The sequence below is a fragment of the Sciurus vulgaris genome (genome assembly GCF_902686455.1).
Source record: "Sciurus vulgaris genome assembly, chromosome: 8".
Taxonomy (NCBI): Eukaryota; Metazoa; Chordata; class Mammalia; order Rodentia; family Sciuridae; genus Sciurus; species Sciurus vulgaris.
In genome coordinates, this window is record NC_136468.1 from 32,798,705 (window position 1) to 32,805,393 (window position 6,689).

Sequence of the window (6,689 nt, forward strand, 5' to 3'; positions counted from 1 at the left end):
ACACTAGAAAAAATAGGGATAGTGGGAACATTCCTTAACACTGTAAAGGCCATTTATGTTAAGCCCACGGCTAATATCATTCTAAATGGTGAAAAACTGAAAGCATTCCCCCTAAAAACTGGAACAAGGCAGGGATGCCCTCTTTCACCACTTCTATTCAACATCGTTCTTGAGACTCTGGCCAGAGCAATTAGACAAACCAAAGAAATGTCTTGGTTTTTAAAAGCAGAGAGAGGTTCGGGTTAGGGATGGGTGTTTCTATGGTGGTGGGTTTAGATCCTCAGGGACAATTGAGTTGTATTTTGTCAAATCCCCAGTGTTCCTGTCCATCCCCTCATTCTGCTATGTTTCATAGGAAAGAAACCTGGAATCAATTTTTCAGAATTTTTTCCTTGTGTGGTTTCAGGATAAATTGTTCTAAGAGAAGGCCCTTTCACAGATTTCAGAAGGTTCAGTTCTCACTTCTTCCTGGAGCAATTATAGTCTGACTTCTCACTGGTAGATTCCCTGCTGGAAGCTCACATTTTTAGATTCTGGTCACTTCTAGACTCACTTTTGCTTCCTCTAGTTCTAAAGGCACGTACTCTTAAAAGTTCTTGTATTGAACCTCTTTCTACTAAAAATTCCTAAAGGGCAATTCAATTTGTTCTTGAATCCTGAGACAAAAACACCTTATATGTGAACAGGATATGAATAGTGACTGAGACAGATCAGTGTGTGTGTGTGTGTGTGTGTGTGTGTGTGTGTGTGTGTGTGTGTATTGGAGAATTAGTAGAACCAGTAAAAGACATGGAAAAGGAACAACCAGAAAATTAAGGGAAAAAGGAAGCTTATCTGTAAAGGAAGTAAAATAGGTAAAATTGTGAGGCAAGACATAATTTTTCAGGCAAAGGCACAAAATTAGAGAAAAGAAAACTGTACATTGAATAAAAGATATAATATTTGTCATGGTGAATGATAACTTATAACAATTCTCGTAGTGTATTGCTGTTCCTACACATTTAATTCCAGATGCAACTAGAATGATGTTACCAGAACAGTGACCCAAATGATCCACGTGCCTGGAATTTGGTCATGACAAAGAGCCAGAGTTGACAAAGTCCCCGAGTTGACAGAGGGAATCGCGATATTTTCTCTGTCATATAAAGCAAATTTTTTGTGGTCTTAAGTAATTGGTCGCAAGAAATGGCATTTGTCAGATATATTAGTAACATTCTGGGCTTTCAGCAGGAGATCGTATCTTGAATAACTGCAAGGTAACATCACCTACTTACAGGTGATTAAATTTATGTTAATCTGCATAATTCCATAAAATATGTCTTATGTATTTTTTGGCATAGGTTACATAGTTAAATTAAGTAGAGAGACGACATATCTCTACTCTTTCAAATTTGATATTAATCTCTGAAATATTCTTTGTGATTTTGTAATTTTCAAATGGAGGGCTGATACAGAAACTTTCATTTGAACCTTCATATCTCACAATCCTTACTCCATAGATCCAAACATAAAGTGGGTTTGCTTCCCATTGTTGAATGTACTGTTTGCATTGAGAAACTTCTTAGCTAATCATAGGTGTGTTCACAGATCCACTCAGTCCACTGCAAGTGAGACTCTAACTTCTACCTTACCTCCTCTGCATTATAACATAGAGCTACTACTTTCTCAGGGCCAGAAACCTACTGTCATTATAGTACCACATTGATACCACCCTGCCATGTGGATCTATGGGAAGTTGTGTTAGCACCAAGTCAGTCCAATTATCTGTGAAGAATCTATTTCTCTGTGTTCTGTACACAGCTGCAAGAGATAATGACTTTCAGTGGCATTCAAAGAATAATACTTAAATATCCTTCTTGTGGTAGTGTGTCAGGGATATTCCTGAGACTATATGGTCCACTTTTCATTGGAGTGACTCTTGGTTGTGAAATGGTTCAATTCTTGGAATTGATTAAGTTATGATTCTCTATTGTATTGATAAGTTAAGATTATTCACAAGAAAGTTTCTCAATCTTTTTTATATGATAGTCCAAATGTCTAGGGATACCATAATCAATTAAGTACTAGTAGTTACATCTGTGGGTAGTTATTTCAGTTGGTGCTCTAGTACTGCTGCCTATTTTGGTAATTGCCTGTAGCTGTCCCTGAAAATTGGGATATCACTGAGCCCATTTCAAAGGGATGATCTCTCAGTATCATCACTGCCCTGAACCATATTGAGCTTTTCTAAGATTTTGACTCTTTCCTTATGAGTATATTTCTCAATGCACTGTTAAAAGTATTCTCTAGACATACCCAAAGGTGGGCTAGTGGGTAACTATGATTACAAATATATGTCAGTCTTGGCCCCTAGTTCCTGAGACAGAGCTCCTGTCTCCTTGTAAATAGAGACATTAGGAGAATCTCTTGTTTTAATAGTTGGTCTTGACCCTGGTTCCTGGCACATAATTCCCCAAATCCTTGTCATCTCCAAAGCATTTTCTTTCTCTATGCTATTGAGATGGATGATAGCCAAGGACTCCTGGATAGCTCAATGGGATGCTGGTTGTCAGGTGATCAGAGAGTTGGTAGTTTCCATTCTACCTGTCTGCATCCTCCAGGAGAGGGCACAAGGCTAAAGATTGAGGTCATCACCATCAGCCAATGACTTAAACAATTATGAGCCTCCATAAAAGTCCTATAGTCCTGAGTTTGGAGAGCTTCTGATTGCTGACCATTCCAGGTACCTTGAGGCTGTGCACTGAGAGAAGGCTCGGGAACTCTGCCCCCAGAGTCTTCCATCTCGCTGATTGTCTGTATCATGTGTAAATACCCTTTATAATAAATATGTAAACTTAAGAAAAGTGTCTCCCTGAGTTCTATAAGCCATTGGAGGACTTTGTGGGAAACTCTGACTTATAAGCATTTGTCAAAACCTGGGGCTGGTGACTGGCATCTGAAGTGGGGGTGGTTTGTGGGACCCAGCCCTTCACTGGTAAGACTAGCGTTAACTTCAACCAGAATTGAGTTAAAGTGTAGGGTACCCTGTCAGTGCCCACTGAGAATTGCTTGGTTTTTCAAATTTGCTGAAGTTTGAAAAAGTGTGTGGGTAGAAATCTTCCCAATTTGGTGCCCAGCGATAAAGTCTTCCACAGAGTTTATTTTTTTTTTTAATGTATGTTTTCCTTCAGTCTAACATGGTAAAACTGACTCCAGATTTCTATTTCCCTAAGTCTTTAAATCACTTCAACTATAATATACCAAAGATGTTCTGAAATTTCAGCTTCATTCAATTTGTATATATACATGCATAAAACAAGTAGTGAGACTTAAATGGACATTATAACATACAAATTTCAGGACAATGTGTGCAAAAGGGAGAATGGGGAACTGGAATCAGGAAAGCTTCGATTGTAATTGTAATGCTTCATTTCTAAAAATAGTAAACATATCCATAACATTTGTTGGATCTTGGAGGTGTGAACACAAATGCTTGTTTATTCTTTGACTTTTCTGTGTTTTCAAAATATTTCATATTAAAATATTTTACCATCTTAAACAATAGATGAATTTAACAGTTGTAACAAATATGGCTCCTAATACGATCACATAACAAAATTTGCTGAAGTTTGGAAAACTCATTTTAAAATAAACACCTTGAAAGATGGATTGTAAAAGATGACTGTGTAGTTCAGTGGTGAACACTTGCATAGCATGGTGAGATCCTGAGTTGACTCCCAGCAATACACACACACACACACACACACACACCATGCACACCAAAAAAAAAAAAATCTAGGAAGACAGAAAACAAATTTATTCTGAAAATGAATAAATGAGTTTGTTTCTAAATTAATTTTTATGAAGATATGCTAATTATGTGTTTTTTGTTGACTAGTTAAGCCACCCTGATGAATTTAATCATCCCTTTCAGGAGACCTGCAGCTTCCTGAGCTTCCTTCTTCCTGACTTATACTAAAAGTAAGGATGGGAGGAAGCACAAGAATGGAAAAACTATATCTGCCACTACAGTTATCTTAATAACCAACACTGAGCGCATATGTTTTGCTTAACACTTTTCATTTGTAAAGGGTTTCTCAAAGTGTGGGTTTTATATCAGAAAGTCACCTCTAATTTGATCATCTTGCACTTGGCAGCTATGATTAGTATTGTCCTTTTCAGTGATTGCAATAGAGAAATATGAGAGCAGCTACTGAAGTGGAAAATGCTAGCTATCATGATTCAGGTTCAGATCTTCCCTGGGATTTTTCTGCATCTTTAATTCAGAAAGAGTTTACACCAAGAATCATCAAAAAAGCGACAGACCAAGCTCTCAATAATCACTTAGAAAAATAAAATATAAGAATAGGTGAACCAGGCAAATCAGCTATATGGAGATACCTAGGGAGTAATGTGTGGTTCGGAACGAGATGAGCCGAGTTCGTACGATATGTGAGCAATTTGAAAAAGGGACATTCAGGGATGCCTGAGTAAATAGTTCTCTCCTCAAACTGAACCACTGCCCTGCACCCATTGTCCCCTTCCACATACCATAATGGAAGGAGTAGACCAGGATGACCTGGGTAATGGTCCTAAAACCTTGTAAGTTCCAAGGGCTTTCACAGGGCTTGTTTTAACCCTCTCATCCACTTGCAGTGCAGAACTTCATCACTAGGGTGCAGACACTGAGCTCAAAAGGCCGGACACAGATTCAAGGTCTCACAGTCAGGTAATGGAGCCTTGACCGCCAGTGCCTTTCTTGGCACTTCATGGACTCTTCATTCTTTATTGTTTATATGTTCCCTTAGTCTTAACCTTATCGTTTCAGGGAGCTTGGGGAGAATTTAAGGTAATTGCCTCTTGTAATTCTTTATCAATCCCATAATTCATTGGAAATGACCTTTACATGGTTGTGTTTCATAACCAGAAAACTATTGAAGATAGACAGCGCTTTGACCAAGATAGTCAATTGTGGAAGCTGTTAGCCGCACATGTATCCATGTCACAAGGTCTTATTTCTGTGAGGGAAAAGTTCATATTGATACCAGTCTCTCTTAACATACTAGTCATGTTTTTCTTTCTTTTAGGAGTAAAGCAATAAGAAGATTGGAGGAAAGCTTTTTACACATAGTTACTTGACATTTTCTGATTCTGTTACACGCTTCCTAACATGTTTTTAACTTAAAAGCATCAAAACAACACACATTATCTCAAAGTTTCTGACAGGCACTTGGTTGGATGACTCTGACTCAGGATTGTAAGGAGGGTGCAGGGAATATGTTGAATGAGGCTGTGGTCACCTAGCACCTAAGGGATTCACTTCCAGGTTAGTTCACTCACATGGTGAACAAGTTGATCTTGGCTGTTAGTTGGGGCTTTCAGTTCTTCTCCATATGGAACATATCTCTATATAGCATCTAGCTCCCCTCAGAGCAAGTGATCCTGAAGAACAAGACAGAACAAAAAACAGTTCCTGAGATGGAAGCTGCAGTCTTTTTATAACCTAATCTAGAAGTAATACTCCATTCTACTGCCATATCCAATGAATTATAAGTGAGTCATTAAATGTAGCCCACGTACAAGGGAAGGGAAGTTGGACTGCATTTCTTCGATGAAGGTATATCCAAGAATGTGTGAGCATAGCTTTAAAACTTTGCTTTGACCAAATTCTCAGCTTTTACAAGAGGAAGCACATAAAGTGAATTTATTTCTTTTCAGCGGGTTCACACACTGGTAAAACTGATAAAAACAGATAAAAGCTCTCTTGCTATTGCTTGTCCTTCATTGATATTTCCTTCTATTTTCTTTGCTGCCTCTCCTCCTCTGCATGCCTTGGGAGGTTGGAAGTTCCCAGTTGCTCAGGCCTCTTCTTTATGGACACTCTCACCTTACAACTTCATCCCAAACTGTGCTTTATATACCATCTCTACTCTCATAACTCTCCTATTTCTAACTTCATCCCTGATCTCTCCTTTCAATTTCAGTTTTATATATCCAGCTGCTCCTTGACATCTCTACACAGATCACATCAATTTAAAATGTTCCATGGCTAACAGAGAACTTGGTTCTTTCTACTTCTCTCCTGGCCTTCTTATTTTTAGCAAGTCTATCCACATGTTCAAACTCTTCCTATTGCATGTCTAATCCCGAGCAAGATTTGTCAGCACTTTTTAAAATTAAAGTCTTTTTTCATTTATCTTTATTTTATTTACTTATTTATGTATTTTAATGGGGTGCTGAGGATCGAACCCAGTGCCTCACACATGCTATGCAAGCACTCTACCACTGTTACAATCCCAGCCCGCCAGCACTTCTTTGTAAATATTTTATCCGAATCTACCAAACTTTCTCCACCTCCACTGCTACCACTTTGGCCCAACCCACCTTTCTTTCTCACCTGGTATTATCTACTGTAATAGCCTACAGGGAGCCTTCCCTCCTCCCTCCCTTCCTTCTTCTTTCCTCCTTTTCTTTCTTCCTGGTTCCTGTACCTATTCTCCATTACAGAGTGGTGGTATCGTGAAAATGTTACCAGTTCATGTCACTTTGTCATTTAAAATTCTGTGTGGCTTTTTATTTCACTTAGAATAATAAATCCAAACTCTTTGGGCAGACTCAGAATTTTTTACCTGTCTCTTGTCCCTGCCAACTATCCATCCACATTGATCTTCACTATTAGTATACAATGTGTGTGTGTGTGGGGGGGGTTG